A 25,501-nucleotide genomic window follows, 5' to 3' on the forward strand; every position below is an offset into this window, starting at 1 on the left:
GAACAAGAGGTCTCAATTCTTGGAGTGCAATATCTGAGAGGTTTACTGCTCAAGGAGATTACAGTGATGGAGTAAGGCAAGACCATGGAGGAAAACAAGAACTTGATGAGATTATAAAGTCAAGGTGTTGCTTCATCAAAAGGGTAGGAGAATGTGGGATGAGCAGATCTTGGTGTGAATAAGAACACTGCAACAAAACATTTTGAATGGCCTCCGTTTACACAGAGTGGAAGATGGGAGATACCAACCAGCACATTAGGAAAACCAAGACAACAGGTTGCAAAAACATGGATGAGTGTTTCAACAACAGATGACTTAAGGCTGGTGCACAGTCAGCCTATATTACAAAGGTGTTTGTGATGATGCTGTATGCAATCAGAAGCTCAATTTAGGGTCAAATATAATACTAAATGTGTGAACAATCTCAATCAAGCTTAGGCAGTTGTTAAGTTTGAGGAATATGATTGATGATCAGGGAATAGAGCATTAAATAGAGTCCAAAGACCAAGGTTTTGACTTTCCTAGTGTCTTGCTGAAGAAATCTTCAGCTCACATAGTTCTGGATAGGCAGACTGACAACATAAAAATATGAGAAGAGTCTTGAGAGGGGGTGGTACATAGTGTTGATGTTATCAAGCAGCAGTGTGTACATAAGAAATAGAAAGAGATCAAGATACATTTTTAGGGAATCACCATACTTAACAGTGCAGAGCAGGAAAAGAAACTATTTCTGCACAATCTCTGACTATAACTGGATAAATATAAGTCAAAGCTCTAAAGCTGACGTAGGGGAAAAGACATGAAGGAGGATGCTCAACCAGGTAAAGAGTGCAGATAAATTGAGGAAGTCAAGAAGGAATACATTTCTCTCAAATTCACATGGAATGTCACTTCAGACCCTTCTCATTAAAGTCAAGATTAAAGTGGTGCTGGAAAAGCACAGCAGGTCAGGCAGCATCCGAGGAGCAGGAAAATTGACATTTCAGGCAAAAGCCCTGAACTGGATGGACTGAATCACAGTGTTCCAGGAAAATGGAACTGTACATTCAAGGACTTTGAAGTGTTGAAAATGGAAGGTTAGTTTTCGAGGCTGGAGATGTGGATGTTGTTGTTGTGGTGGGTGGGAGTGGGAAGAAGGAGAAGCACCTCACAAGTAAGAGCCATTTATTAACAATATCAGCCAAAATTGAATACAGAAAGGCAAAGCTAGTGGTCACATTTTGATGGGAATTTAGTTAAGAGTATCTTAACCAAAGTAAGAATATCTCGTGGTCAACACGAACTAAGCAAGGATCCAGAAAGATGAAATTTCAAGGCTCGACAGGGACGAACCTTGGAACACGTAGCTTTGTGGGCTAGGAAAAGAAGATCTCCCAAGGGCAGAAGAATTTTCTTACCTTGGATATGCCAGCAGTTTTGCATAACTTAACTTGTACCAACATTTCACCTAAAATTGCCTTTAATTGAACTTTCAAAGCAAAAGATAAAAACAGAACCTTTTTGAAACTGCGACACACAGATGAAGTGAGAAAGAACCCATAAAGGATTGGAAAAGTTACAACCTTAAAAAAATCATTGCTTACCTTGTCACCAGGAAGGCTGGGTCAGTTATTACTTCTGGTCCAACCCGCACATCTGACACAGAAAGTTAAGAATCATTGCACTAAGATTTCTTGAGAGAGTACCACATTCAATCAACAAACCAACCTTTTGTTTTGACTACAGTTATGTCATTCGCATCTTGCACAAGTTAATTCTTATTTGGTTTTATTTGATTATCGATAAGATCATGGGTATTAATTTTCACAGAAAAAGAATTAGAACCACCCATTGCAATTCAAAAACCACTGCCAAAAATCTTGAAATATGATGCTATGGAAATGGAATTTGATTTAGTCAACACAAATCTGCGGTTCCAACTACAGTAACTGGCAACCTCTTGATAAGTTGCACATTTTTGATAGCTGTAGAAAAGTTATAAATGCAAATTGTGATCCCGCAACAAGATTCCCAGGTTCCAGACAGATCCTTCAACCTGTAAAGCTGCTACTTTAATTCTGCATAACGTACAAAACATTAAACAAAGTTCAGCAATCACAAAACCTACCTTGTAGATTACCATAATTTCTGTTAGAAAATATATCATATCTCTGAAAGCAAGGCTTACACTAACTTACCATCTGACTATGCCTCCATGGAGAGACCTTGATAAGATTTGTTCAAAAAATACTGCTACTAATTTAAATCAAGCAACCATGAGGCTTAAATAACAAGTCAGTGAAACAAGGAAATAGAAGTTTAAATTACTAGAGCTTTCTAAGCTATTATGCCTCAGAGGTAACGATTGGATACATTCAGTATTTCACAAATCATTTATAGATTTTGATTAAGGCAATTCATTTGATGTCAACTTAATATGTGCCAGTACAATCTGGCAAGATTGTACTGCTTGGAGCCAGAGAAAAAGACACTCACCTCCAGTCAGGTCAAGCAACAGCTGTAAAACAACTTTGTCTTAGTCTCAGCAGGGAAGTACAATATTGCAGTTGTTTTATCTAATGCTAGGCTAACTTAAAGGGAAGTCAAATAAAGAGAGAAACTTTTGTCTGCGATGTGGCACAATGAGAATGATTTTGCTGCTCCATTGTCAAAAGCTTTAAAAATCAGGAATTACTGTTTTTGTTTAGCCACGTGCATACTTTAACCTCAAGATTTGAGACCAATTTATCCTATCTGTTAATCCTGTTGAATTATTTTGTAAATGGATAATGTTTTCAGTGCATTCATTTTCAATAGATTGTAATGATTCTCATGTAGGATCACTTAGGATCGTGGCTGAGTGACAGCTCTGGGAAACAAATCTTGCAAACAATTACTCCATAGTGTCTAGGGATGTGCAGGGTGATAGATTAGCAGGGTTACAGGGATAGGGTGGCAAGAAAATCTGGATGGGATGCTCTTCGAAGGGTCAGTGTGGCCTCGATTGGCCGAGTGGCCTGCTTCCACACTGCAGGGAATCTATGATTCAATGATTATATCTACTGAGCTACATCTGATACACACACTACTTACAACAGGTTGGCAAGGAAGTAGTTACCAAGTTTGATCATCATCAAGGAACAAAGAGTCTTACACAATTTAAACATTTGTATCATTATAAATGAAATCTGCATTTTATTCCTGCTCCTCCGGTTCTTCCACAAACATGACAAAAGGACAGATTTGCACTCATTCACTGTCTGTGGTTCTTTAATGAAATGTATAACTTCTTATACAAATAAATATAAATGGCTGGTTTTCCCACAGAGACACTGACTGGCTTTCGTGTGCACGCACACACACGCGCGCGCAAACATTTATGTAGTCAATTACCATAAATTTACATATGAAAACTTGATCATGGGTGGTGCTACCTTGAAAATAGCCATAGCACTCAACACTGAATTAATAACTTCCGGTGCAATCATTGCCATTAGGGAAATACAGCCTTAGTTTGAACGTGGACACGAGATGAATTCCAGAGGTAAGGTGAGACCTTGTCATCAAGACTGTATTTGAATGAGTGTGACATTAGGAGCCCTAGCAAAATTGGAATCAACAGGCATTAACAGTCAAAATCTCTGCTGGTTGGAGTCATACCAAGCACATGGGAAGATGAGTGTGGTTGTTGTAGATCAATTATCTCAGCTCCAGGATATCTCTGCAGGAGTTCTTCAGGGGAGTGACCTAGGCATAACCACCTTCATCACTGACCTTTCCTCCATTATAAAGGTCAGAAGTGGGGATGTTCACCAATGACTGCACAATGTTCAGCACCATTCATAATTCCTCGGGTAGTGAAATAATCCAAGTTCAAATGTTACAAGACCTGGGCAATATTAAGGCTTGGGTTGACAAGTAGTAAATAACATTTGTGTAACACAAATGTCAGGCAATGATCATCTAACAATCACGTCTTGACATTCAATGGCATTACTATCGCTGAAACCCCCTCGATCAACATCCGGGGGGGGGGGGCCATTAACCAGAAACTCAATTACACTTTCCATATACATATAGTGGCTACAAGAGCAGGTTCTCCCCATTTCTGTGTGGGTTACCTCCAATTTCCACCCACAGTCATGCTAAATTGTCAATAATGTCAGGGACGTGCAGGCTAGGTGGATTAGTTATGGGAAATGCAGGGTTACACAGAAAGAGAAGGGCGTGTGGATCTGGGTGGGATGCTCTTTGGAGGATCAGCATGGACTTGATAGACTGAATGGCCTGCTTCACACTGTAGCAATTTTATGATTCCAATCAATGACCCCCCAAGCCCATGAGTGAATGAGAAAACAGGTTAATATGAGACTTGTTAGTTGAAGGCTCATAATCTATCTTTTCAAAAAGTTCACTCTGAAAAGCTGAGCATATTGTGTACACCAATGTCACTATTAGAGATAGCAAAGTGTCATGAGCACCGTATTGTGACTTCAGTTTCTCTTATCTTTGGAAAGCACCTACTGTCACAGTATGGTTCCATGGAGCTAACTGCCATGTAATATCTTAGCAGACGAATGACTGCAGATTGGTGGCTGGCAGAGGTATCATGCACACAGAAGCCTAGTCTGGTCTTCATTGGAAGCCGTGTATCTGTACTTTTAAACAGAAGTATTTGGATTGTGATCAGGAGTCAGGACCTCAACTAACCTGGTACGGGGGGGGGGGTAATTCAACTACCCCGTCAAAATCACAACGATCAGCTCAAGTGCACGATGCCTAAAACTAAATGAGTAACTTGTTTCAATATTTCCCAAATGGATATGATCTTCAAGGATGGATGAATGGTTCTCCACTGAGGGATATTATCAAGTGTTAGCCAGGTACTCCATAAGAAGTCCAAACAATTTGATTAAAATTAAATGAGAAAACAAAAGTCATTTTCCAGGGGATGGTTCTTATTAATAATGTTCAGCACAATAAGCTGCATATCACATTTGATAAATGCAGCCAACAATATTAGAACATCAGAAGTTTAATCAGGACTGGCAACATTGATGAATGCTAGAGCAAGATGGTCTGTCAAGACATCTAAAGCAATAAATGTTTCATGCATCCAGATGTAGAATACATACAAGTGTAGAACCAGACTATATTGTTAAACCAGTTTAAAACTTACTCCTAGTCCGTCAGATATAATTATAGAAATCTTGAAAACAATCTTATGTTATGCTAATTTACTTAAAGCTCAGGAGAGGGAATGGTGCAGTGGTCTAGCAATCCAGAAACCAGGCTATTGTTCTCTAGTAACAAGTTAGAATCCCAATACCGCAGATGATGAAATTTGAACTTAATTAATAAAAAGGTGTATGTTCCCACTGCAGTGGGTGCACACATAGTCCACACAGTTACAGAGCTTGTAAAGTGACTGCTAGTGAGTAAAATTGCTCAATGTCTGACTAGAAACTTGGCAGACACCTGCAATTTGTCCTATGAATCTATACTGATGCAGTGGCATAATCTCTCAATTCAAAGTGTAGACTTGCTACCTTTGCTACAAAACAATGGGAAGTGCCTGACCCACAGAACAGTCCAGTTCTATAAAATACCTCTTAATCCTGAAATCGATCCTCTTCAAGTCAATGACCAATTGTCTTTAGCATACCGCTATGGAATTTGCAGCACCAGAAAGGCAGCCAGGAGGATGGTGAGTGACACAGGAAGGTGGACAGCCAGTGGGCTGATAAGGGGAAAAGCAATAGCATGACGAGGGGGCAGTCAGAGAATTGGCAATGGGGCAGCCAGCAGTACAGCAGTGGAGATATCCATAGTGAGTACACTAATGCCACTTCCAGATGATGACAATAGCACTGACTTCCTTTTCAAGAGCACTGACAGAAAATACACCGCAATAAACAAAATCTGAACTACAAAGATGGTCTAATGGTAACCTCAAAACCATTGTTGATTATCATAAAAAACATCTGGTTCATTAATGTCCTTTATATAAGGAAAAAGTACATTTCTCGTCCAGATAAAAGTGAGATAATTGCATTATCTCACACTTATCTGGATTGAATTCAGCCCATCTGACCAGTTGGTCTACATCCTTTTGTAATCTAAGGCTATCTTACTCTCTTTTTGATATCCCAGTCAGAAAAACACTCCTCAACCATCACCTTTTACTTTCTGCCACTTAGCCAAATGTGGATTCAATTTGCCAAATTTCTTTAAATCCCATGGACTTTGCTATCAGTTTTCAATGTGGAACCTTATTAAAAGCTTTGCTCAAGTCCAAATAGATCATATCAACAACATTGCTCTCATCTATACACTGAGCCACCTCTTCAAAAAATTCAATCAGACATGAACTCCCCTTAACAAAACCATGCTGACTATTACTGATTACTCCTTGCCTCTCCAACTGTAGATTAATTCTGTCCCTCAGAATTGCTTCCAATAGTTTCACACCACCTTAGTTGGTCTGACTGGCCTTAGGTTCTTGGTTTATCCCTTGCTCCTTTCTTTAATAATGGTACCACACTGATTGTTCTCCAGTCCTCTGACACCTCTCCTGTGGCCAAAAAAAAACTGAACATGCTATTTCCTCCCTTGCATCACTCAACAACTTGAGACACATTTCATCCAGCTCTGAATATATATCCAATTTTAAACCTGCAGATCACTGAGAACCTCCTCTCGATGTTAATTTCTTTATTGTATTACAGACACTGTGCTACAGATACCAACCCAAAGTCTTCATTTGGAACTTACATCCTCTGGTTCCACATACAAAATACCACTGTGGTCCTTAATTGGCCTGATTCTTTTCCTCGTTATCCTTTTATATGCGACGTACCAGTAACACAACTTGAGTTGAGAAACACATGTATTAGTTCTTCCACACAATTTGTACTAAGGTGTTGGTTGCAATGCCATTTTATATATGCACATGGATGCATTCACAAACATATGGTCCACCGCCATCTTGGATCAGTAATGTTGACAAACTGTTCGTCGACAAAGTTCATATGGGCCATAGGAGTCAAAATACTGTACTGTTGCTACAAGAGTGGGTCAGTGGCTAGGAATTTTGCACTGAATAACTCAACTTCTGACTCAAAGTCTGTCCATCATCTACAAGGCACAAGTTAGGAGTGGGATGGAATGCTCACCACTTGCTTGGACAAATACAGCTGCAACAACACTCAAGCTCAAAAACATACAAGACAAAGTTTTAACTGGCACCCCAACGAACTGTTTGACTGCCACCCCAAGTAACACATTCAATACACTCTCCACCATCGATGCAAAATGACAGCAGTATGCCTCCAAGATACACTGCAACAAGGGCTTCTTAGGCAGCATCTTCCAAATCCCTATTCAGTTCACCTAAAAGAACAGCAGCAGCAGATACATGGTCACCCCACCACCTGCAAGCTGCTCTCTAAGCCACACACCATTTTGACTTGGGACCATGTCACCATCCAGCATCATCCTGTGAACAGGTTTTTGAAAATGCAAATATCTGCAGAAAGAATTATGTATCAAAAAAGCATTTATTACGAAGTCTTACATAAGGGTATGTGATTAATTACTATTGACCCACTGGAGAGAACTGCAACAAACCAGTGAGAACAAGCTTTACTACCGCAAAAAAAAATCATCTAAGTATGTGCCAGTTCCCATTAACGTTTCGTCCTTTTCTTTCATCCACCCAGCTGGTAAATGTTGATATGATCTCTGCTTTTGGTCCCTAAGTCTAATAATGTATTTCACAGCCCTATCATCCTCCAAGTGAAGACAAGTTTCTTCTGAGGTCTGATCTAAATTGCTAAATCTCTGATCATAATGAAATGACCTCTCTTCACAAACTGCTTCCACACATTTTGTGAGATGCTCATACATAGTCTTTTGGTTTGGGAGCAAAACACAGAAATCCAAAACTGCAGCATCACTTCAGCAAAGATAACATCTACATGGGTTGTAAGGTAATCCATATGAGTGGTGAAGAGAAAGTGTTTACACCAAGCAATATGGACACTCTTCCTCTGGGTTCATCAAGTCTAACCTTCTTGCAAACAGACAGATCCAACGAAACTGATTATTTAGAAATGTACTCTGACAATTAAGAAGAAATCAATTCAGTTTAGTTTCTAATTGTAAACTTTCTTTGAATATGGAATTTGGAAGTAACATCAGTAGAATATTGTTAGGAGTTGTTGAGTCTTTGCAGGGTGAGTGTACAAAACTATAATTAAGAAATCTTAGGTCAGGTCATTACTTGATGGAAACTCGCGGTTGGTAGCATTCCCTGATAAGCTTCTGATTATAATTTTAAAAAACAATCACTGTTTATCCAAATGCAAAAAAAAAGCAAATTTTTGCTTCAATTTCTAAAAGAAGCACAAATCTAACCTTTTTTAAAAAAAACTGGACAGCTGTTTACAGCTGCAATTAGTTAACAGTGACTGCATTTATAAAGAGAATCCACTGGGATAATGAGCAATGAGTGCTGCATTCCAATTCAGCTTTTTAAGACGGCTGTGCCTATTTTAACCTCCTCAGATTTCTCTATACACCATGGCTGTTTATGACAGAATCCTGGGAGAACAGACCTGGATCTCTCACATCTTGTTCTACACATCCATGCTTTCTAGTGTTCAGATATTGCTAAAGGTAGAGAAAAATGAAATAAGAAGGAATTTCTATGCATATAATGCTTTGGGTGTGCCAAAGTACTTTACAATCAAAAGACTTCGTTTGAAGTTTTGTTCCATAAGAAAACACAACAGGTAATTTGAATTCAGCACAATCCTTCAAGAAGAAAGTAAATGCATGACCATATAGTCAGTTTTGAGCTCCACAGCTGACTAGTTGATCTACACTCCCGATCTGGACTTGCACATCAAAAATGGCCATTTAGAAATTGCTATCACCCAATCTCTAGGTTGAGTCTGTGTTATCTAGAGTGGGAAGAATAACAGAGGGAAGACACAATTTAGTGTCTTTTGAAGGTCTCCACAATCCAGCCTGAGTTTCCAGTCATCCAAGGCTCCTGAATACAAACAAACCCGTAAGAGCATACACCAGAGCTGTAATGAGCTACTTCCTGTTTCCCATCCAGCAATATCAGATGAATCAATGAGAGTGCACCAGGCCTCTGATTTCTCAGCTTCCTAAAGTGACACAGAAATGAACTTTCCAAAGACTATGCCAAAAGGGACTAAAAAAAGCACTGTTCTCACTTCCTAGACCCACTAAAAGAACTCAGAGTAATCTAAAAATAGTCCATTATCTTTTGGGAATAAGACTTATAGCATGGGAAGCTATAATTATAGAGAATTTAAAAGCTTAACAAGCTTTATTATGGTCTCTGCCAAAACCAACGGGCCATCATTTATATAAACAAACAACTCAGCATTTTAACCCTGTATATTTAACACACTCAAAGAGTATATACAATCAATATTGCAAACTGTTTTCACAATTCACAAATTGCTAGAAACTGGGACGGTGAGAGATGTTAAAACTAACCATGCTGGAAGCTTGTTGTAAACTCTGCTGCAAACAGCTTTTTTTTTGATCAATCAGGGATTTGAAGTGCATTGAAACACATCAGTATATCCAAGAGGGACACATGTCACTTACATGTACCCTACTTTGCAGATTCTGCGGGGTTATCAAGTGTATATTCACGAGTACTGAAAATAAAGGGAGATAATCACCAGCTGCAATAAACAGCTGGAGAGATATGTAGAACACCAACTTGAATTGTTCACATCAGGAAGACAAATATCAAGGTCCTGAGTGGGGCCATACTGTCAATCAAGCATTGACAATGTTACACTGAAGGTTGTTAATTGTCTCATATGTCTGGGCTCCACAATTAGAAGCAATCTACATGATGCCAAAATTAACATGCATGTTGCAAAAGCTTTTATCTAAGCTGTGCAAGAGAATGTGGAACAAAAGTGACCTCACTGAAAACAACAAACTGCAAATTTTCCAAGTCTGCATCTTCATTGCATTTTTTCTACATTAGTGGAACCAGGGGTCCATACTCCAGATAGGAGAAAAAGCTGAAGAGTTTCCACCTTTGCTGTCTCAGAAATAATCTTGGCATCTATTAGCAAGACAAGGTCACCAATCAGAGGTCCTGGAGCCAGTTAATTCCATTTGTAAAAACACATTTTAAGTCAATGTGCTGACTCAGCCATTTTCATCACATGTATGCCCAAACAGGTTCAGTACAGCAAACTGGTCATTGGATCACAACTTCCTCAGCATCCAGAGCTCTGCTAACATGGAACATCTGGAAGTGAGATACAAAGTTTATTCAAATTCAAACTAAAATTGCACAATTTCCCATGTCCATGAAAAACATTTTTCTTGTCTAACTTAATGCACATCCCATCCAAAATAGCATTACAATGGACTGTTGTATTGAGCCAAATGCAAAGAATTCCAGAACTTAATGACAGATCTCCCAGTTGAGATCGCGGGGGGGGGGGGGGGGGGGGAAGTGAGGGAGGGGGAATTGTGGGAAGGGGTTTGAGGGAATGAGGGGGCGATGACATTGGCAGTATTTGATCCTCGCACCCCCCTCCTTCCCCTGGCACCCTCTCTCGTACCCAGGTCCGGAGTAAGGAAGATGGCCGCCTGTACGCGGTAAAACGCTCGATGGAGCTGTTCCGGGGCGAGTCGGATCGGGCGCGGAAGCCTGCAAGCACGAGGCGCTCGGCCCCCACGCCAACCAGTCGAGATCTCACTGACACCAAAATTGGAGGTGCAGTGGACAGTGAAGGACCCTCCTTCTCAGCCTCTTGCCTCACCCAAGGGGTAGTGACCCTCAGGACAAACCTCCACGAGATGTCTCACTCTAATGAGAGTAGCCCTAAGATGTGGTAAGACTGACATTACCTTACACCTGCACGTTCTCCCCGTGTCTGCGTGGGTTTCCTCCGGGTGCTCCGGTTTCCTCCCACAGTCCAAAGATATGCGGGTCAGGTGAGTTGGCCATGCTAAATTGCCCGTAGTGTTAGGTAAGGGGTAAATGTAGGGGTATGGGTGGGTTGCGCTTCGGCGGGTCGGTGTGGACTTGTTGGGCCGAAGGGCCTGTTTCCACACTGTAAGTAATCTAATCTAATCTAATTTATCTGCCATAAAGCAGTGCCTCAGTCGAATCTAAACACCAATTTGACAACAAGAATAACTGTTGCGTTGTTTGAATACGAGTCTTCTGTTAGGTTGATGACATCACTAGGAAGGTTTACCAGTACAAGGCTATGAGAAATTTATGTCCAACTGAATTGAACATTTTAGCAAGGTTGGCAAAGGCTACTGCTAGGTCTTTACGGTTGTGCTCGGCTCTTTTTATCATACTTTCAATACTGCAATGTTTTCATTGCAACACGAAGTTGCTGCCATAAAACCCTTCTGTCTGGGGATTATCTCTACTGTCTCATTCAGTCTTTTGGTCATTACTTTAGTAAAAAGTCTCAAGAGCACGGGACCTATCATGATGCCACCCACAGCGTGGGTTCAATTCCTGCATCAGCTGAGGTCACCATGAAGGACCCTCCTTCTCAGCCTCTTGCCTCACCCAAGGGGTAGTGACCCTCAGGACAAACCTCCACGAGATGTCTCACTCTAATGAGAGTAGCCCTAAGATGTGGTAAGACTGACATTACCTTACACCTGCATAATATCTGTAAAGGGAGACACAGAAATAATGAAATTACTTATTTCCTTCAAGGCCAACATAAAAGCTAAATAATAGAGGATGTTGAATTTTTCATAAAAATGTATATCTTCAAATTGAATGAAGGAAATTAATATTAATTCCCTATCTCCTTAAAGATACTATGCTCATTTTCACTTTCTAGATGCTGAGACAGCCTAAGGTCATGAAAGGCACGACATAAATGCAAGTACTCCTTTATATATCACTGAGTTAACATGGCAGCCACAAAAGTAACATTTTCCAGCAATGATTTGGAGGTGCTGGTGTTGGTCTGGGGTGTACAATGTTAAAAATCATACAGCACCAGGGTGTCATCCAATAGGTTTATTTGGAAGCACGAGCGCACCAAAAGCGAGTACTTCCAAATAAACCTGCTGGAAAGGTTAAAGGAAGCTTAGCTTCCAATAGGAATTGAAGTTAAAGTCAGATTTAGGTGTCTAAAGAAAACCTTTGTCCAGAAAAGCCAAAAGAGTACACCTGTTGGACTATAACCTGGTGTTGTGTCATTTTCATTTATTAAATGACTTGAATGTGAGGTATAGTTAGTAAGTTTGTTGATGACACCAAAATTGGAGGTGCAGTGGACAGTGAAGGAGGTTACCTCAGATTACAACGGAATTTTGATCAGATGGGCCAATGGGCTGAGAAATGGCAGATGGAGTTTAATTTAGATAAATGTGAGGTGCTGCATTTTGGGAAAGCAAATCTTAGCAGGACTTATACACTTAATGGTAAGGTCCTCGAGAGTGTTACTGAACAAAGAGACCTCGGAGTGCAAGTTCATTGCTCCTTGAAAGTGGAGTCGCAGGTAGGTAGGATAGCGAAGGCAGCATTTGGTATGCTTTCCTTTATTGGTCAAAATATTGAGTACAGGAGTTGAAAGGTCATGTTGCGGCTGTACAGGACATCGGTTAGGCCACTGTTGGAATATTGCATGCGATTCTGGTTTCCTCCTATTGGAAAGATGTTGGGAAACTTGAAAGGGTTCAGAAAATATTTACAAGGATGTTGCTAGGGTTGAAGGATTTGAGCTATAGGGAGAGGTTGAAAAGGCTAGGGCTGTTTACCCTGGAATTTCGGAGGCTGAGGCGTGACCTTATAGAAGTTTATAAAATTGAGGGGCATGGATAGGATAAATAGACAAGGTCTTTTCCCTGGGGTCGGTGGGGGAGTCCAGAACTAGAGTGTATAGGTTTAGGGTGAGACGGGCAAGATATAAAAAAGACCTAAGAGGCAACTTTTTCCACTCAGAGGGTGAAATGTGTATGGAATGAGCTGCCAGAGGAAGTGCTGGAGGCTGATACAATTGCAACGTTTAAAAGGCATCTGGATGGGTATATGAATAGGAAGGGTTTGGAGGGATACGGGCCAGGTGCTGGCAAGTGGGACTAGATTGGATTGGGATATCTTGTTGACATGGACGAGTTGGACCAAAGGGTCTGTTTCCATGCTGTACCTCTCTATGACTCTAAGACTCTATTTTCCAGCAAAAATTATTAAACAGCAATCAGAGCAAAAGTATAGTTGGTCAACTTTAACCCCCACTCACCACCCTCGAGACATGGACATACAATCCAAATGGTTTTGAAAGTAGTTGCAAAATCCATTCAGAATATGAGTCATCACAGTGTGAGTCACAGACTGGAGAACAAAACTGTCTCAAAGTTGCCCAACACCAACTGAGACAATGATTTTTAACAAGTGAGTCATCAGTGAGGCAGAAAAATATAGATTTACCAATGATAAAGAAAGTTGAGCTACCGTCAGCTTCAGTACAGTTGTTCAGGTGAATGCGATAAAACTTGGCTAAAGACAAGCAGAAAGATCAATTATTAAAACTAATGTTTGTTATTTTTCAAAATAATTCATTGGAGTTCCAGTGATTTGTTAGACAACAACTGAAAACATGCTAGGGTTTAGAACTGCAAATATTTGAAGTTTCTCTGTTATTTAAAAGAGCTGTGGGTACAGATGTCCCAACTAAGCTAGCTGCAAGTTATGGGTACAGCTGAATTGCAATCTTGAGGAAAGACTGCCAACACTCTCTGGAGTCCTGCCAACTACTGCTCAGATCAGAAGGCATCTGATTCACATTGCAAACGTGAAAGTAGTACAGATAATGGGGAGAAAAAGCTTCACCGGACAAAGTACTTTCTTCGAAAAAAAGGAGGTGCATGGATTAAAATGTTAGCAAAGGGTTTTGCACATGTTGCTCCTTTCATTATCACAAGCCATTATGTCGTGACCCAATTAGAGAATAAAGAGATTCAAACCTGCCGGAAATACTTGGCAGGTCAGGCATTGTATATGGAAAAAGAAGAAAAGCTAATATTTCCGAGTGGTGACCCTTCACAGAATGAGAAGGAAATAAAGATATAACAGATTTTAAGTGAGTACAGAAGCATGTAACGGGGAAAGAGCGTTCACGCAATCGGGAAGGTTTGTGATAAGGTCGACGGGAAAAAGAGATTTCAGGGTGTCTTCAGTTAAAGTCAGAGTTGTGTACTTGAAAATTGCAAGGTTAAATGAAGTGTGGCTTCCCATAGGAATTGAAGTTAAAGCCAGAGTTAGGTGTCCGAAGAAAACCTTTGTCCAGAAAAGCCAATGTACAAGTCGAAGTACTGTGCCATGTATATGCTGTGATGTGGAGGTGCCGGTGTTGGACTGGGGTGGACAAAGTTAAAAAATCACACTACACCAGGTTATTGTCCAACATGTTTATTTAGAAGCACTAGCTTTGGAGTGCTGCGCCTTCAACAGCTACCTGATGAAGAAGCAGCGCTCCAACAGCCAGTGCTTCCAAATAAACCTATTGGAGTATAACCTAGAGTTGTGTGATTTTTAACTATGTATGTGTTGCACTGTGCATTCATAGCTTAAATAAATTGCAAAACAAAATGAAAGAAATCAAACTGAAGGAAAGTCTTTAAATAAATTTACAGGTACTGTACATTTCCTGTACTAATATACCTGTACAGTTAAAGTACTTTGGAGCACAGTATAGCAGGGAAATCTTTTTAATAACTAAAAACTTTCTCATTTGTTCCTCTACTCAATCAAATACAGAGAATTTTGATAAATAGAGATTAAAAAGAAAGTTTATTTCAGTACCTGAGCAGAGAATGCTTTAAAGAAAAAGATGAACCACAATGGCAGGGTGCAGTCAAAATAGCACCAACCCCAGCAGTATAACCAGAAGGCCTAGCTTATAAAACAAAATTAAAATGGTGAAATATATTTTAAATGAAGATAGAGAATACAAAAATAAAACAACTCTAAAGCAAGAAAAGTTTAAATGGGGAGACTTAAACAACACTCTCTGTTAATGACAACATAAATGAAGATGTCAGGCAAAAGGAGATGGTAGTGGGACAAGTCAAGCAACAAAAGATAGATCTAGGAATGTAAATGTAAGTAGCAGAATCATCAACAACTGCTGTCCAAAACAATGGAGGCAAAGTATAGGATCTTAAATTGTTCAAAGCAATGGTGGACTCAGAACACAACTATGAAGTGACCAATCAAAAGGTAAAGCTCAATTTCTTCAGCTAACATTAAGTTTTTGTTTCAACAATATAGTAGGCTGAGGAATGGAGAATAAAAGCAGGAGTTTGATGGAGTATTAAAATGTCAGAAACTTAGGGTCAAGCTTGCAAACAGAATGGAGGTGTTCCTCAAAGTGCCTGCCTGATCTGTGTTGGTCTCCTTGATATTGAGGAGATCACACTGAGATAAGTAAATACATATGCTAAACTGAAAAAATACAATGAGTACGTGATAAGTCAAATTTGAATGGCAAAAAACTCCAGTTGTGTCAATGCGTTAGTCATTCCCACTGGAAAAATAGCAAATTACAATAGAGTGGATCCCTGACTAACATCCAACTTGTTAAATCGAATATTTATGAACATGATCCCACACAGCAGTGTCATTTTAATAACACGATATTTCCTTGTATACTTATAAACAGCTATTTTATATTGTGCTGGATTGTGTTCCAACTTTTGTTTGAATTATGAATGGACTCAAGAATGGAACCCATTCACAATCTGGGGACTGCCTGTACACGATAAGTCAAAATTATGTACTCTTGTGTCAGTGACAACCAGAGTTAGGCCTCAAAATTGTAGAGCACGAGGCAAGTCATCATTGGGCACTGAAAAGGCCTGCAAAAAGTCTGCAAGAATCCAGACTTCACTAGATGGGAATGGAGTCTTTAAGAAGAGGAAGTTATTTCATCATTTCTGCCCTGCCAAGTTTGTTAATTTTGTGATGTCATATTCCTTTGCACACTTCAAGAATAAATCCAGTATCTAGTAGGATATTCAAATGAACAAAACATTCTACAATCCAGCAATTATCAACCTAAAAAAGATTCTTCTAATCTCTCTTTTGCACGCATCTGGTGCTTACTTTATCACAACTAGATTTTCAACTCATGTGCCAAGGGAAATAATATGTTTCCCTCATCTAATCATTATATGATTTTAAAAACTTAAATTAACCCTCAGGTAGAGAAAATAATCACCTTGTATATGAGACTACTTACCTTCTTTTAAATAAAAGGTCATTTAATCTCTTTCCATGAATCCTAAAATTCCATCTATCTTATTGTTAACACAGTCAAACAACTTTTTACAACTTATGCTTCAAAAGGATTCAGGGTTGAAAATTTTTGCTCTTGGGCAGCATTTAGAAATTTATAATATAATGAATATTCCAATTGCTGACATACATTAAGCCAAAAGTTTTCAAATTTAAACTGCATCTGTGACTTGTCTATCCAGTCTCTATTATCTGCTGATATCCTCCTGGATGCACTCTTCCTAATGGTTTGTTACTCTTCACAAATGGCAATGTCAGCCAATTTTAACATTCGTTGGTTTATGTGCAAATACAGTTAAATTCCCAAAGCAGCTGGATTCTGTAAAAGTATATTCAAATCTCAGCTTTTTTTTCATTGTTAAACCAGGAGACATTATTTTTTGTATAAATGACAAATTAAAGTAAATCTCAAGATGTTGCAAACTGCACTAATGAAAGTCTTGAATAACAAATTTTTTTCTGACCAGCATGTCAGAAATCTCAGAAAATAAGACTTGAGTATTATTGTGGCAAAAGTAAGGACGACAGATGTGGGAGATTAGAGTCAAGATTAGTGTGGTGCTGGAAAAGCACAGCAGGTCAGGCATCCGAGGGAGCAGGAAAATCGACAGGAAAAGTCCGGCAGGAACCTTTCATCAGGAATGGCTCCCCTCACTCCTGTATTGTGTATTGTGTTAAGTCTCTAGTTTAGAAATTTCTGATTCTAGAGCTCAAACTGCAGCCTTTCAATTTCTAGGTTTTTCCCACATCATTTGTAACAAATTTGTATTGTAATAGCATGATGCTTAGTGCTCTCCTCATCTTCACACATCAAAGTCTATATTGAGAATTGTTTTTGAGCAGTCAGCATTTTAGATGCTCCAAGCTGAAGTAAAGATTAGTGTTGCTAGTTTTTTTTGAGTTGTAACATACATGTTCTCAAAGCTGACTGAATCTAACCCAACATGTAATTTTAATGCAATTATATTCTGATGGACTTCCTACTCTGTCAAGATTTTGATCAAATGAAACATTTATTTCTTAAAAATACATCAAATGAAAACTGTTTAGGTTCTGTCCTTCAAGATTCAAACTAATAAATGACATGATGAAATTCAAAACAAATTGTGGCAAACAGCTGCTCTGCCTTTGATGCCACCTGGACTGTTGACTTCATTTAATAAAACAGTGACTGAAGCAATAACTTTCTCCAGCCAAGGTTACTGTCATGACAAAACAGTGAGTGTTCAGCAAATTATGACTAAACATACAAAGATTCCACAGTCCCTGTGAAGCCTCTCAGACCTGCATTTGTTATCTGGTTGATTGAATATTAATTGGAGGTCTTCAACCTGCTCTCTCAGTTCAAGGTAGGATGCAGAGATAAGGCAGGCAGTTTCCCACCATTCTGGCCAATACCCTGCCCATCTGTCATCTACCAAGTAAGTCCGACTCCTGAGAACTTCTGGGGATTTGCTATTTTAAAGAGACACTGTGCTCTCAATCTACTTTTTCCAGAGTAAAATACAATATATTACAGATTAGTACTTTGTGCTCCAAATTGCCTTGGGAAAAGAATCTTTAGAACTTTCTCATGGGAGTCAATTCATCACCTTTTGCACTGATGAATAGAACTGCATCATTTGACCATGAAGATTTAACTGCCAAGATAAGCCATCAATTAATACCCGAAAAGAACTGAAGATGTTGAACATAAGACACAAAAACAGAAATGCTGGCAAAGCTCAGCAAGTCTGGCAGCATCTGTGGAGAGAAATCAGAGGTGCTATTTTTCCAGCTTTGCTGGTGCACGGCAACAAGCCTCAGACAGAGCGGTTGGCCGGGGAGAAGGGTGGATTGTTGAAGTGGCAGGCGACTGGAAACTCAACTGATGTAAACCATCAATTCTTTAATTTCAACAATATTTTTATAGAATTCCACAAAATAAGAGGTTTCAGTCAGTCACTTTTAACTGGCTTCATTACTCTTGTTACTCATCACATAAATATGTTGGGGGGGGGTAAACAGTGTACGCTCAATCAGTTCAAAAATGCAGGCAGATTGGGTTGGTTGTTATCTGTATTTTGTTACTTGCTATTTTGCTTTTTCTCATTCAAAGTGATGGGGAAAAATATGCTTGCACCCCAAATCACAGAATCTTTGTACGTTCTGGAAAAGCACTCCATTTTCTAAGTAAGAATTGTTGCAATTTAATCATCTCATGAACTGCATGGAGAGGGATCAAGCTGTTTAGAAAATTTATTTTCTCTAGATACTGTACCAACAGTACAGTAAACTTAAAAATGGGGACTCGGCAAGATGGCGACGATTCATTAGAACTGATGTGGACAGCTCTGCCTAACAGCTGAGGCATGTTGGTGGGTTTTTTGCCATCTATGGCTAACTTCTATGAAAGAATTATAAAATTAAAACTTTGAGAACATATATTTGTTTACATTTTGGAGTGGGAAGGATGCCAAAGGGAAAGGGAGTGAGCAAACAGCAGGGAGGTCACTCCCCGCAGCACCTGGCATGCCAGAGGCCGCAGCAGCGGCTTCTTCCGAACCCCTGATGGACTTCACGGACCCGCAGGAATTGTCGGCGGCGATGACAAGCCTTATCGCAAAGGTTGAGGCTGTGTTCGAGGAGATTCACGCCCAGGTCCAACCCATCGTGCCCATGCAGGAAAAGCACGAACAGGAGCTCCAGTGCCCCATGGCACGGATGGGGGAGGTGGAAGGTTGAACTACTGTCCTGGAAGGGGCGATCGAGTCCTCGCCCGGGTGGATGGAGCAGCAAATGCGGGCCTTGCGAGATAAGGTCGACGACCTCGAAAATCGAGGTTAGAGGAAGAGTCTGCGGATTGTCGGGCTCTTGGAGGGTGAAGAAGATAAGTAGCCAGTCAGTTTCTTTGAACACTGGCTGCTGCAGTTCCTGGGCCTTCAAATTGAGTCCGGTCGGCTGCAGAATGAAAGGGCCTATCGGATCGCAGTGTGCGGGTCCGGGCCGGTACAACACCCCCACTCGGTCCTAGTGCACTTCCACTCATACAGGGGCAAGCAAACAGTGATAGAAGCCTCCAGATTACTGGTGAAAAATCCACAGGCACTATTGCACAAGGGGTCAAAAGTTTTGTTCTTCCAGGATTTCTCGGCAGCTGTAATCCAAAGAGACCATAAGACCATAAGACATAGGAGTGGAAGTAAGGCCGTTCGGCCCATCGAGTCCACTCCGCCATTCATCGTGACTGATGGGCATTTCAACTCCACTTACCCACATTCTCCCCGTAGCCCTTAATTCCTCGTGACATCAAGAATCTATCAATCTATGCCTCGAAGACATTTAGCGTCCCGACCTCCACTGCACTCTGCGGCAATGAATTCCACAGGGCCACTACTCTCTGGCTGAAGAAAGGTCTCCGCATTTCTGTTCTGAATTGACCTCTAATTTTAAGGCTGTGTCCACGGGTCCTAGTCTCCTCGCCTAACGGAAAAAATTTCCTAGCGTCCACCCTTTCCAAGCCATGTCTTATCTTGTAAGTTTTGATTAAGTCTCCCCTTAATCTTCTAAACTTCAATGAATACAATCCAAGGATCCTCTGCCGTTCCTCATATGTTAGACCAACCATTCCAGGGATCATCCGTGTGAATCTCCGCTGGACACGTTCCGGTGCCAGTATGTCCTTCTTGAGGTGTGGGGCCCAAAACTGGACACAGTACTCCAAATGGGGCCTAACCAGAGCTTCATAAAGTCTCAAAGAGGAAGCCCTTTAATGAAATTAAGAAGAAGCTGAGGAACCTGGGCATCCAGTACTCCATGAGGTACCTGGCGGTGCTCCGTTTCAGCCACAAGGATTCAGTTTATATGTTTGACTCGGCGGATAAAGCCAAGAACTTTGTGGACATTCTAAAATAGACCGATTGATCTGAAGAATATGGCTAATGTTTGTCCTCTTTTCTTTCTTTGCCTGTGTTTTTCCTTTCTTTTGTTTTTCCTCTCTCCCTAATAATTTTTTGAAAAAAAATCTTGGAATATGTTGTTCTTTTTTTTATAACTGGATTTATCATGGGAAATTTAATGGGTGCTCTTTGTTGTTTTCCCCTTTTTCCTGTTTTTTAACAAATATATTACGCACATTTTCATGATCCAACTGATGATGTTAAGTTATTAGAAAATTCTACAAATGGTCAGTTTTTCATAATTGTATGTTTAGGCAAAACTAGAAAGTTTAAATTTATTGAAAATAAATTCTGCTGATGTTTTAGTAAATATATTACTCACAAATGTGAAAAGATACATTGGAAGACCCCCATGCTGAAAGTGTTGTTTGTCTTATTCATGGATGGGCATTGTCAAAAGCTGCAATTTTACAATTGGTTCATCAATGTAAAAGGCAATGAACTGATACTCATGAGAAAGTTATAAAGAATGCTTAGTTTTATTGTTGTTCCAGTCATCAAGATAGTAGAATGAAATAGTGCAGATGAACAAACAGTACAAGGGAGAGAGAGTGTGACCCATGGACTGGTTCCAGTTCCAACAAAATGTACTGCCTTCCGCTTGCAATTAATACATTTTGGAAACTTGCTCTACTTCCCAATGCAGCCAAGTTTTCATTCTAAAATGCATCTCACCAATTCTTTTAACATATATTACTAAAGACTTTGAAAATGCCACATGTTGCAAAGGCTTCATACTCAATGATTATGAGGACTTGAGTTTTGAAGGATTGTGGAAAAATTGATTTACTTCAAATTTCGTGGAGGTGTCTGGATTTTTGTTTTAGAAAGGTCAATGAAGAGATATTTTGTAACTTCTCTTGGAAACCATGATTTCAGCTAATTGGTGGACATGTTTGCTAGAGGTCACCTCATAGAGTCAGAGCGATATACAGCACGGAAACAGACACTTTGGTCCGACACATCCATACCGACCAGATATCCTAAATTCATCTTGTCCCATTTTCCAGCACTTGGCCCATATCTCTCTAAATCATTCCTATATACCCATCCAGATGTCTTCTTAATGTTGCAACCGTACCAGCCTCCACCACTTCTTCGAGCAGCTCATTTCATACATGCACTGCCCTCTGCATGAAACATTGCCCCTTACGTCTCTTTTAAATCCAGGGCAGAAATGGCTATCACAAGGGGGCATAACTTTAAGGTGAGTGCAGGAAGGCTTAGGGGACAGAAGAACTGCAGCAGATGTCTTCAAACTGTTAAAATTGAGAAAGATTTGATTATTGGGATTGTGAAAGATTCAGGCCAGTAGGAAAGAAATCGTTAAATTATCACAAGTCAAAAAAAGGAATTGGGAAGAGTTGAGATCAGAACAATATTTCCTACAGTATCTATAAAAGGATAGTGTTAGGAAACAGGTTGAAACTTTGTTTTGCTGTTTGTGTTAAAAACTTTCTTAGAGATAATTTTGTTTTTTAATTTTATTAAATTTATGTTCTGTTGATAAAGAACTCATGCAGCCTATTGTGAATATGCTTCAATGATTGACCACCATGGTAACCAAATTTTAAAAAAACAAACACATGGTTTGTCAGCCAGCTTTCACTCTGGGATTTGATTTGCCTTGTATCACACTAATATGGATTATAACAGAATACACAAAGGTCTATCCATGTCCCCTTCATATTTTCAGCGGCATGGATGATTTTATCAAGCAGTAGTAGAGATAGTACTCTGTTCTGTCTTATCATCAAAATTCTGACTTTTGAACCGTCCAGCGCCTGAAGCAAATGAGTGCAGACAATGCAGAGACATTGGATAAAGATGGTGTGCTCAACGGTAATAAAGGCTGAAGACAGGTTGAGACACAGAAGGAGAAATGTCAACTTTGTCATAGTCACTAGGATGCCATTATGTTTAAAGGAAAATCACTCCAGTCTCAAACCAAAAATACTTCATGTGGAAAGGTATAAATTTAGAAATCTAAATATGTTCTTGAGTTTGATTCGAGAAGCACCCTGCTGATCAAAATGCTGCATATACAGTATAACAATAGTCATCTCCAAAGGTTTGCCTAACCCAACTATGAAACCCCCACTAGAAATATTCCTCAACACACATTTGAAAAACAAAATTGCTCTTTAAAAGCATGACCTTTAGCTGAAAGGATAGCAATTATGAAAATTTAAGAAATATTCTCTACATGTTCTGAAGATGATGGGACTTGAAAGTCCTCCCTTGAAACTTACATCTGACCCAATTTATAATTTCATATCCTGCGTCACAAGATCATCAGCCCACCAAAGGAACCCATTTTCAATTCTCTATTCAGCAATTTTCTATCTTCTTCATTTTTACTTTCATTTGCATAAAGCCAGTTTGTTTGATACAATGCACATTATAGCAGATACGAGTTAATTATGTGGCTTTAACACATCAAGTCTGAATCATAGGCACAGTTGTGGGGAAAGATACATTACATAAGTGAGAAATTTCCCAGTTGGATAAATGGATAAAAGTAAAGCTTAGTCAACCCTTGCACGTTTATGAACATGTTCAAGAATGAGAGATAACCTTGGAAAGGATGGGCAAGGAACCAATCGGAAAAATTGGAAGCCTTAAAACCGAGAGCAGCCACTGCCGAGTGAAACAAAGTCTTTTCTTTTAAAAACTGAACTTCCTGTATTCTGATGGACAAAACCACATGACTTATCTGAAAAGCAACAGCATGCAAAGAAATTATGTGGGTGTGGAGGGTTGGGTGGGACAGTTACAAGGGTAAGAAGGGGAAAATGTGACGAAGCATAGAGCTTAAACAAAAAACATTTAGTAGAACATTTTTTTTTAAATGATATTTTCCCCCTCCATAGTACTTTTTAGTAGGCAGAATTTGTTCAATTATGTTGCACGAAGCAAATAAATAAGCCTCACTTGCTACACTAAATCAAATTGTGGGCAGCCAGAGAAGAATGACTCTAGCACTGTCTAGGAACACAAAATCACACAGGGTTTGGAATGGCTGTATGAATACACCAATCATGTAGTAGGAATCAGATGACAAGTCAATTCGACATGGAAACGCATCCCAAGTTGAGTTTCATAAGCAGCAAAGAGGCAATCTTTGAAAAATATGCCACTTGTTCATTGACTTTCCAGATCAAAGAACTTTAAGGATGAAAGGATAATAGCTCAGATACAAGCAGCTCTGGTTATACAGCTACAGGCAAGCCTGCAACATTACTCTGGCAGTGCACGTGATAAGTTTTAATCTGGAGATGGCAGCTATTTGTCTTGGGACAAGTTAACTTCAGCTGAGTTACTGCTACAGACAGAAGCAAGCCAAGCAATATTGTGAAACAAAACAGATACAAAGTTTCTTGAACTCACAAAGAACATGCACTCTCTGGATGATTACCGTTGAAATAACTTTCTCAGTCGTTTTCTGCATTTCAATTATGCAGGTCCAAATTGAGGCGTAACAATAACGGTGATGTAATCAGTGCTACATTACAGAATAAATTTAACAGCAATTTCTCAGGTCTTGTGAACAAATAATCGACAAAGTCCAGAGGTAGCTCGAGGAACAACAGCAGAGAGTCTTTATTATTCAACATGAGAGTGAGGTGGGAACTTAAACTGAAACTGAACTTAAACTATTAAAAACAATGATTTGGAGATGCCGGTGTTGGACTGGGGTGTACAAAGTTAAAAATCACACAACACCAGGTTATAGTCCAACAGGTTTAACTGGAAGCACACAAGCTTTCAGAGCAACGCTCCTCCACAATCACCTAATGAAGGAGCGTCGCTCCGAAAACTAGTGTGCTTCCAATTAAACCTGTTGGATATAACCTAGTGCTGTGCGATTTTTAACTTATTATAAGCAAAGGTAAGAGCAAAAGAATGAACTGCTTTAGCAGAACAAAAAGACAGAGAAAGAGAAGAGAGAGAAAGAGGGGAGAGAAAAGGAAGAAAGAGAGCGAAGTTTGAACTTCAGAAATTGGCACTTAGGCAGGAAAGTCAGCTTAAAAGAATGGAGGCTGAAGGGTAAACTTAGTGAGGAAGAGAGTGAGGATGAGCAAACCCATGGTAGCTAAAGGTCTGGTCTGAAACTGTTTACATATATTCAAGTATTGCCTAAATTTGATGAGGAGGAGGTGGAAGGTTGCTAAACAAATGCAATGGCCAGTGATCATATGGGTTTTATTGATCCAAACATAGCTTACAGGAAAAGCTGGGGAGGTATTGGCATCACTTTCAGAGGAGGTATCTGGAGAGTATGGGGAGGTGAAGAAAACCATCTTAAGTGCATTTCAACTTCTGCCAACAGCCAACAGACAATGTTTCAGGAAATTAAGAAGGCACCCTGGTCAAACCTACAGTGAATTTGAAAGGATCAAAAAAAGTAATTTTAAGGGCATTAAAATACAGCAAATCTAAGACCCTCCAATTATTTTGGAGGAGTTCAAACAATGACTTCCTGAAGTAGTGAGAACTCACGTGGAAATGGCGAGATTAGCAGCTGAAATGGCTGGTGATTATGAGTTGGTCCATAAATCAAAGCTTGGCTTCCAAAATCAATTTCAATCCATGAGGGATAGAAATTGGGGAAAAGAGAAATACTCGCATGGAAAGGGAAAGGTAGATCTCAGTGAAGATTTTGAGGATAACATACTGACAGGGTAAAAAGAAAACCCTTGAAGTTAAAAAGCACCTTTTTTTTAAAAACTGGAATAAAGTCAGCCACTTAAAATCACAGTGTTGGTGGGTTAGAAAAAGCACTGGGAAGCCAAATGTAGGAAAACAGGATAAGCCAGTGAATTTTGGAGTGGTAACAGAAAGCGCAGTGGAGGCTAGAAAGTGCACCAGAATGTACAAGCTGGTTGGAGGTTGGTTAAGGAGGAGGTGCCAGATCTTCTTAAACCATATATCTGTGAAGGTACAGTGTATTCACATAAGTCAGAAGCAGCAGGTAAAGAAGTTATAATAGGAAGAGACACATGAGGAGATATGTATTTCTGAAGGTACTAGTAATGGGAATTCACGATCAGACAAGAAGTGCTTTATAATGTAAAGTGAGGTTAGACTGTCCAGTGAAGAGTGGAGAAGTTGTGTTAGGAGTACTGGACAAACTCTCAGCTCCAAGATTATAATTTGTCCTTGCTAAAGATATAGCTGGTTCACAGGTAGGAGTGCTGCCTACTGTGGTTAAAAAGCTAATGGGAACTCA

General features: G+C 39.7%; 1 long non-coding RNA gene across 1 annotated transcript in view; it reads right to left on the reverse strand.

Annotated features, from left to right (window-relative positions):
- Nucleotides 1-1,583: 1,583 nt before the first annotated feature.
- The window catches only part of LOC132814592 (uncharacterized), an 85,331-nt gene continuing 61,413 nt past the window's right edge, over nucleotides 1,584-25,501 (reverse strand). The window contains exon 3 of the long non-coding RNA XR_009644448.1: nucleotides 1,584-1,635. This is a non-coding gene — a long non-coding RNA (uncharacterized LOC132814592). The remainder of the gene's footprint in view (nucleotides 1,636-25,501) is intronic.

This window comes from Hemiscyllium ocellatum, unplaced genomic scaffold, assembly GCF_020745735.1.
Source record: "Hemiscyllium ocellatum isolate sHemOce1 unplaced genomic scaffold, sHemOce1.pat.X.cur. scaffold_867_pat_ctg1, whole genome shotgun sequence".
Classification (NCBI taxonomy): domain Eukaryota; kingdom Metazoa; phylum Chordata; class Chondrichthyes; order Orectolobiformes; family Hemiscylliidae; genus Hemiscyllium; species Hemiscyllium ocellatum.